Raw genomic sequence first — 9,006 nt, forward strand, 5'->3', positions numbered from 1 at the left:
GAACAAGGTTTTATTATTCGGAAAACTGGCCAGTTGGAGTTTTATCGCTCTATGAATAATAATTAAGTGTTTTTGTTGCTAAGTCCACTCTTGGAATTAATAAGATGTAAATTCATTAAGTTCATAGCAGACATTAATTAATTAATGGACATTTATATCTTAAGCGCGAGAAATAAATAATAAACAAAGTGGAATCCAGGATTACTTGTAATTTCGGATTTGGATGGGGAAAGTTCAATATTACTTCAGTAGTGGCTACTCGTAATATTCCAATATAAGCTTATATTAAATTGTGGGTTCAATTTAATTAGTAAAAAGCCAATTGGAAGAGCCCATATGCAAAACCTTCCATAGATCCATGTCTGGGCCCAAAATGAACTTAATATAAATAGGAGAATAAAGGAGACAGAATCACACTTTTTTCTACATGAAATTTTCGTCCTTCTCATTATTGAAGGAGACGATTTTTTCTTTGATTTTCTCCTCCGTGAGATTTTCAACTCCTCCTCCGTGAGGAATTTTCTGTCTTCTTTATTCGAGTCCTAGTATTTTGATGAGATCAGCCCAAATTGATATCAGAATACAGTTCGTGAACCAGAGAGAAGATCCGTGGTCTAGTATTGATCATCACGTGGATTAGGCGCGAGCAATCGACGTTCTAGTGTGCAATTATTTGTTTAACATGTGAATTGTTTAATCGCATAATCGGTCAAATAGATCTGTGTCTGATTTAATTGTTTTGTACAATTCCGCTGTGCAAGGGGCACCAAACCCCAGCAGACGCCCCTCGAAGTTCAAAACAAATCCAACAATGATTAAGGTTCGACTCAACACCACCCCAAGCTCGGCGCCGCTCAACCTCACATAAGGAAAACACATGCATGGCTGAGTATTATAAAATACTCAGTGGACTCATGCCGGAAATAGTTTATCAAAAATATTTATATTTATCATGCCAATTTCAGGTAACCACCTGGGGTTTTAGCTTATGAAATACCCGAGGCACCAAAATATTCCATTGTTCAAAATCGCGGTTGCGCAACCAATTTTCCCATAGACGTTTACCATATCTGCTCATACATGACTTGGAATGTGATCACAAACCAAGTCACTAGACCGGCCAACCCGTACGCTGACACACGGTGTGCCATAGGTGTACACTAATCCAAGTTGGGTTGCGGCTCTACAAGGACTCGAATTCGATTTAAATAAGAAATGGCAAAGCCATTTTAGATAGACACGTTAAAACAAAAATTATGGCATGATAAACAATTTGCATTTTATTCCCATCGATAAAATAGTTAGGACATTATCCTTATTTAAAAAGAGAATCCACCTCGACTGCTTAATTCGAAATTATTTTCTTTTCCTTGATATCACGTCTCGCTTGCAAGGAAACACCTTTAGCATTTAAATAACACATAAATCAACCTAACGAATCAAGTAAATAAATAAAATGCATGCATCATAAGGCATTATTTTTTTCGATACGATTAACATTTCGGATTTACCATTCCAGCTCCCACACTTATTTTAAAACAGCCCAGCAAGAAAAAAGAACAAAGCAGCATCCCAAGTCAAAAGAAAGAAAAAACGTGCTCCATTTTAAAATCACACGTACACCCACTTGCCACTTCCTTAACAGTTAACACCAATAGTTGAATAATATAAAGAAACAAACCCATATATACTCCCATTTAATTACACGTACCCACTTCATTCCATTTCAAAGTTAAAGAAGGAAAATAAATAATAGAATCAACAACTCCCTTCTGCAAACCGTCGGCTATCTCCTCTAAATAGAACACCTAAAATTTGATCAAAGATTGCAGCACTCAAAAGGAAGGGCACACACACCAAATCTCTTCACTCCCCGATTCGCGGTGGCTGCCGACGTCTCTCCGCAGCGCCGCCGTTTGGAAATCTGCCTATGCGGCGCCGCTCCAGCAGCCCGGATCTCAACCCGAACATCTCGCAAAGCGCAAGATAAGTTCTTGATTTGATTTCATGAATTAAGGTTCGATTCGTTAAAAGTTCAATCTTCTAAACTGGTTTTGTTTCGATTTATGCGATTAGGCAATTGGATGGTATGGTCGTATGGATGGTATGCTATGCAATGTATGAAAGAAATCAGATGTTGGGATTGAGAGATTATACCCAAATCTGTAGACTAAGAAAGAATTGACTTGGCAGTTGGCACATATCGATGGTTACTGCTCTTTCTCCTCTTCAAGTTTCGGATTTAGAGTCGGCGTTAGGATGATGCTTCTTCTTCTCTGCTCTCTTTCTTCTCTGCCGCCGGGAGAGAATCGTGTGTTGAGTGAGGGTGGTTGAGCGAGGCAAATTAGGGTAGAGAGATTTAAATACCGTGTTTTGTGAGACTAAGGGAGGTAATTGATTCTCAAGATAATTGGAATTAATGGCTGATTGGTGGTTTAATTTTGGAATAGGATTTGCAGATTATGGGAGAGGAGAAAGAGGAGAAAGACGCGTAAAGATGTAGGAGGAGAAATCTTTGCAGATTTATTTGACTGCAATTGAAATTAAAGGATAGTTTTGCAGATTTATTTGACTGCAATCGAAATTAAAGGAAAGTTTTTGAAATCAAGAAAAAGCTCTTACAATTTAATTAAATTAATTTGGGCTCAAACCCTTTCTATCTATTTCATTTAAATTATGTAGCTCACAAATTATATTTCACAAGATCAGACATATATTATTTATTTATTTTTATCGAATCCATTGCGGAACTGAGTCCATTAAATATTTCTCATAGAAAGAAATTATTTATGTATAAAAATTAATTCAGTTAACTCACATTCCAATCCTAAATCCAATTAGGTCACAAGAATATCAAATAAAAATTTCGCTCGTCATTTAATTCAAGGACTTCACGGCATGAAAAGCATTCAATGCAAAAAAAAAAATTATGGTTCGAAAATTAGCATTCAACAAAAGTGGGGTGTTACAAAAAGTCTAGGAAATATTAAAAAATAAGAAAAAGAAAAAAAATTATGAGATAAAGGGAAAGAGAAAGAAAAAGAATGGAAGGATATTGATAGAATGTGGGAATGAAACGTGTTGTTTGGGAAATAAAGGAAAAGAAAAAGGATTTTTGAAATAGAAAAAGAAGTTGGAGAGAGGGGTGGAAAGGTAAGGTACACCTCATCGATCATACCATACCTTATACCTTACCTCAAAATGCGGTATGCGAAAATCCTATACCTATACTTTACCGTATGTTTCGGTGTACCTCACTTCGGTATACCGAATATTCGGTATGATATATATCTAATACCGTTACCATATTGTTACTACGGTATACCGCATTTTTGCGGTAAATGCGATATACCGCATGTTTATGGTATACCACATTTTTATGGTATACCACATTCTTACGATATATCAAATAAGGTACGACATACCATATACCTGTGTTCACGTCGCAAGAAACATGTTTCATAACCAAAATATTAAAATTACTTGTTCAACTATTTAAATAAAGTACAAGTCATAACATTCAAATTAATAAAACATCAACCATCTAATCCAAAACAGTTTTTGATCATAACCAACGTAGTCTTCTTTTCTTTCATCTTCCTCTCACACTCTCACAACTCACAAGGAAGCTTTGAAGATGCTATCCTGCATTTGATAATTTTTATTTGTAATACCCGCACCCTTAATTCTTTTCTTTCATTTTGTTATTGTCGAACTAAAGATGTAAGTTCTCTTTCCACGAAGGGTTATTGGAACTCGAGCCCTTGTTATGAGATTTAATTCTTTTTAGTTGCAAGTAAAAGCTAAAGTAATCAAATGAACTAAGCATTTGGACTTTACATTGTAAAGTATCACGAATTCTCGAATAGAAATTTCGAAAACAATAAGCGAACAACTAATTTTCAAATACTACAAATTTTGGAACAAAGCTTAATTAATGAACAACTAATAAAATAGATTACACGGTTTAAGCCCCCAAAGAAAGAAAAACATGGAAAGGGAAAATATCTAAAATGTGGAGTGCATTCGGGCCTTTTCTCCAGGCCCGATTTAGGGCCCGTTTCGGGCGGCCCGTCGGCCCAATCGGTGAATCCGGGCCCGCTCGAAGTGCAGCCGGATGGGAGCTGAGATTTCCTCTCACCTGCAAGATAAAAACAAGCTTTAATGGCCATGAGACAAGAACAATTAATAGAACACTTAGGGAGGGATAGAAAACAAACCCTTCTTTTTCCTTGAAGACCAAGAACTTGCCAAAAAAAGGGGGGGGGGGGGGGGGTTTCCAGCCTGCACACCATTGGCCCAACACCCCCTGCCTCTCTGCAATCAAGCAACCTCAATTAATAACTAGTACTAGGTACCCATAAAAATACAAGTTTTGCAGCCATGAAGGAGAGACAAGGAGATCACTAAAAGTGAGATATTCTGCAGCATAACAACAAGAGTTTCAGCAGCCTCTTTTAAAGCTCACAAGTACACCACAATCAGCCATAAAAATCCCCTCCACACCACATTCAACTCCCTATCACACATCGCAAGTTTCAGCAGAAACTCTAGGGAGAAACAAGAACCAACAGTAGCAAGTGTGAGAGGGAGAAGAACTGAGTCCAGAGGCAGAGCTTTTGAGACAGCCATAGAACCGAGAGGTAAACCTCCCTAAAACCTCAACATATTATCTTGCATCATGTCTAGATCAACCACAACATAGTGTAAGAACTTAGAGGCACAAGTATAACCACATTAAGTTCAGCATCACACAAGTAGCAAGCTCCAATAATCAAAGAATCAACTTTCTTAGCCAAACCCACAGGGCTTTTTCAGATTTGTGAAGTTCTAACTCTTGGAATCATAGGAACAACAAGTTTAGCAACATAATCCACCACTTAGCCTTCCAAATAGCAAGGCATATTCTCACAAATCGCCAAACTCAATAAACAGAACCAAGGCAGAATCATACTGCATTAATAACTAGAAAGAATGAGTGAGCTTATCTCGTTAGCACGAATCTGCCGGATCTTCGGCGAGGGTCCTTCGGCAGCCCGGAGTCGACAATAACACCACACCTCAAATCCTTCTCTAAAGCCACAGCCCTTACAAATCTACATGGTGGAAATTTCAAAACTTGTGAATCTAGAACTTAATTTTTTTTGAAAAATAAAACAAAGAGGATGGGAAGTCGAGTCCATCACCTTATCGATCGGTAGCCGGCGGCGCGAGGCATAGTGCAGCCAAAACCGCCGCCTGTGCATACATAGCCGCGGCGGCAGTTCTGGAGAAAATGGCGGTGGCGTGAGCGGGGCCGAGAGAGAGAGAGAAAGTAAGAGAGGAAGGCGGAACCGAGGCGGCGACTAGGGAGCTCCGGCGACAGAGAGGCGGCGATTTCCGCCGATGGAGAAAGAAAGAGAAAGAGAAGGGAACGGAGAGGGGTGGAGCGGCGCCGAGCGACGCCGCAGGCGGCATGCCCTGCTCGTCGGACGGCCGAGGACGAGGCGGCGGTGGATGGCGGCGATTCGCCGAGAGGGAAGGGAGAATTGGAGTTAGGGTTTGTGTATAATTTGGGGGTTTTGTGTTCGATGAGGTAGAGAGAGGAGGGGAAGGCATCGAGCTAGCCGGCGATGCACGGGGGGACGCTGATCGGAGTAGCCGGCGGCGGTAGACGAGGAGGCGCCGCCAAGCTCTTCTCCGATTAGGGTTTTGATTTGGGGGAAAACGAGAGTTGAGGGAGAAGGGCCGATAGATTAGGGAAGGGAGTAGTGGGCTTCTTCTTTTTTTTAGTTGTTGGGCCTCCCTTAATTGTGCTGGGCCCCTTTAATTTTTGTGTTGGGCTGCATCTTTTTGGGCCATCAACTAAATAAAGTATGGACTAGGGTTGTAAATAAATCATGGCTTTTCTATATTACGGATTTAATAATTAATAGTCTGTAAATTAATTTCCACGAGGATAAGTCGTTTTTCTTCCGGAATTTAGTATGAGTGCTCAAATAATTAATTTTTAAGAAATTATGATACGCTAACGATGAATAGACCTCGAGTCTATTTTAGTACTTGAATAAAATATATAGGAGGTAACGCTCTTTCGTTAAACGAATAATTGGTAGACCTCCACACCTAACTAAATCGCAAGATTTATTTAGTGCTCAAGGACTTCTTATGAATTAGGGAAAAAGGAATAAAATGATCACGCACTTAGGATGCATTCAAGCGCACAAACGATGTCACTGCAATACCCAGGAAAGGAACCCACAATCTTTCACGGAATCTCCATGAGACGACGAAAGTCCATAATTTCTGCACTACAAGCAACCACTATGATAAGGAAAGGATACCCTACATACCTCGTTTACCTGAATGGAGAAGAGAAAGAGGACCGTAAGATTGAAGATGTAGCAGTGGTACGAGAATTCCCAGATGTCTTCCCAGACGCACTACCTGGATTGCCGCCAGACAGGCAATTAGAATTCACAATTGATCTCGAACCAGGATCGGCCCCAGTATCGAAGGCACCATAGAGAATGGCGCCTAAAGAGTTAGAAGAACTCAAGATACAGTTACAGGAACTACTAGACCTAGGCTTCATCCGACCCAGTGTGTCACCATGGGGCGCACCAGTGCTCTTCGTAAAGAAGAAGGACGGAACATTGAGAATGTGTATCGACTACCGAGAGTTGAACAAACTGACGCTCAAAAACAAGTACCCTCTACCGAGGATTGACGACCTGTTTGACCAACTTCGAGGGGCTGGTGTATTCTCGAAAATGGACTTGAGATCAGGCTATCACCAACTGAAAGTCCGACATGACGATGTACCCAAGACAGCATTCCGCACCAGATACGGCCATTACGAATTCACTGTAATGCCTTTCGGGCTTACAAATGCCCCGGCAGTGTTCATGGACTTAATGAACCGCGTGTTCCACCCATACTTGGACAAGTTCGTCCTAGTCTTTATAGATGATGTACTCATCTACTCGAAGAACGAGAAGGAACACGAGGAACATCTGAGAACCACCTTAGAGACGTTGAGAGCCGAGAAACTCTATGCTAAGTTTAGCAAGTGTGAGTTCTGGCTCAACGAGGTGAATTTCCTCGGACACATAGTAACGGCAGATGGGATCCGAGTGGACCCTGCAAAGGTGGAGGCAGTACAACGTTGGCAGTCACCGACCACACCGAGTGAAATTCGAAGTTTCTTAGGTTTGGCTGGATATTATCGGAGGTTCATTGAAGGATTTTCTAAAATAGCCAGACCACTGACTCAACAGCTCAAGAAAGGAGCTAAGGTCAATTGGACGCCGGAGTGCGAAGCAAGTTTCCAATTATTAAAAGAAAAGTTGACCACCGCACCAATCCTAGCCGTACCAGCACCAGAAGCAGGCTATGTAGTGTACACCGATGCTTCAAAGGTCGGACTTGGATGCGTATTGATGCAAAATGGCAAGGTGATTGCATACGCGTCACGCCAACTCAGGCCACACGAGCTAAATTACCCCACTCATGATCTGGAACTAGCAGCAGTAGTACATGCCCTGAAGATTTGGAGACATCACCTCTACGGAGTTCGATGTGAGATCTTCACGGACCACAAGAGCCTTAAGTACCTTTTCGAGCAGAAGGATTTGAATATGCGACAACGTAGATGGCTCGAATTAGTCAAGGATTATGACTGTGGTATAAATTACCACCCAGGCAAGGCGAATGTAGTGGCAGATGCCTTGAGCAGGAAAACTATACCCCAAGTGGCCACCTTCCTTACACAAAATGAGGAACTCATACGGGAATTCGCTAAGATGCGATTGGAGGTAGTAAGAGCACCAGAGACGGTGGAAAGTAGAATCGCCACTCTAGTGATTGAGCCAGGCTTAAGAGCCAGAATTGTTGAGGCTCAGAGGAGTGATGAAGCATTAGAGAAAATTCGACTTAAAGTGAGGACGGGAAAAGAGGTGAGTTACCGCGAAGAAGCGGATAACGCCCTCACTTTCGAAGGAAGATTATGTGTGCCCAATGACGAGGCTCTCAGAGATGAGATCATGAGCGAAGCGCATGAGACACCCTACACCGCCCACCCAGGAGGTACGAAAATGTATCAAGATATGAAGAAGCGTTTTTGGTGGGATGGCATGAAGAGGAGCATAGCGTCGTTTGTAGAAAGGTGCCTAGCATGTCAACAAGTGAAGGCTCTACATCAACGACCCTATGGAAAATTGCAACCCCTGGAAATTCCCGAGTGGAAATGGGAGCACATTGCAATGGATTTCGTGACAGGATTGCCAAAGTCACAACGAGGGAATACTGCTATTTGGGTGATTATAGATCGCCTCACCAAGAGCGCCCACTTTGTACCAGTTCGTATCACTTACGGATCAGACAAGTTAGCTCAGATCTATGTGCAAGAGATCATACGGTTACATGGAATACCGGTGACGATCACATCAGACCGTGACCAAAATTTACTTTTAGGTTTTGGATAAGCCTGCAGCAAGAGCTAGGCACCAGGTTGAATTTCAGTACGGGATTCCATCCACAGACTGATGGGCAGTCTGAGAGGACAATCCAAACCTTAGAAGATATGTTGAGGGCCGTAGTGCTCGACCGCGGAGGAAAATGGGAGCCAGTATTGCCACTTATAGAGTTTGCTTACAATAACAGTTATCAGGCAACCATAAACATGGCCCCATATGAAGCACTGTATGGGAGAAAATGTAGATCACCGCTTTACTGGGATGAGGTCGGTGAGAGAAAGACGCTTGGACCGGATTCTGTAGAGGAAATGATAGAGATCGTCCGCCAGATCCGTGAGAGAATCAAGGAAGCTCAAGACAGGCAGAAGTCTTACACTGATGCTCGCCGAACCGATCTGCAGTTCAAGGCGGGAGACAAAGTTTTTCTAAAAGTATCTCCGTCTAAAGGGATTACGAGATTCGGCGTCAAGGGCAAGCTAAGACCACGTTTCATCGGACCCTACGAAATTTTAGAAGAAGTGGGTCCTGTGGCGTACAGATTGGCACTCCC

The 9,006-nt window shown here is 41.9% G+C and overlaps 2 long non-coding RNA genes across 2 annotated transcripts; one reads left to right on the top strand and one right to left on the bottom strand.

Annotated features, from left to right (window-relative positions):
• Positions 1 to 369: 369 nt before the first annotated feature.
• On the bottom strand, positions 370 to 2,291 carry LOC148931002 (uncharacterized). Its single transcript, XR_016136650.1, has 3 exons — positions 2,158 to 2,291; positions 974 to 1,401; positions 370 to 859 (listed from the first exon to the last, which is right to left on the bottom strand). It is a non-coding gene; the product is annotated as an uncharacterized LOC148931002 (long non-coding RNA).
• LOC125212071 (uncharacterized) lies at positions 2,273 to 2,663 on the top strand. Its single transcript, XR_007174607.2, has 2 exons — positions 2,273 to 2,390; positions 2,460 to 2,663. It is a non-coding gene; the product is annotated as an uncharacterized LOC125212071 (long non-coding RNA).
• The last annotated feature ends 6,343 nt before the right edge of the window (positions 2,664 to 9,006 follow it).

Source organism: Salvia hispanica, chromosome 3 (assembly GCF_029641045.1).
Source record: "Salvia hispanica isolate PSC_SH4W2 chromosome 3, Shi_PSC_v1, whole genome shotgun sequence".
NCBI lineage: Eukaryota > Viridiplantae > Streptophyta > Magnoliopsida > Lamiales > Lamiaceae > Salvia > Salvia hispanica.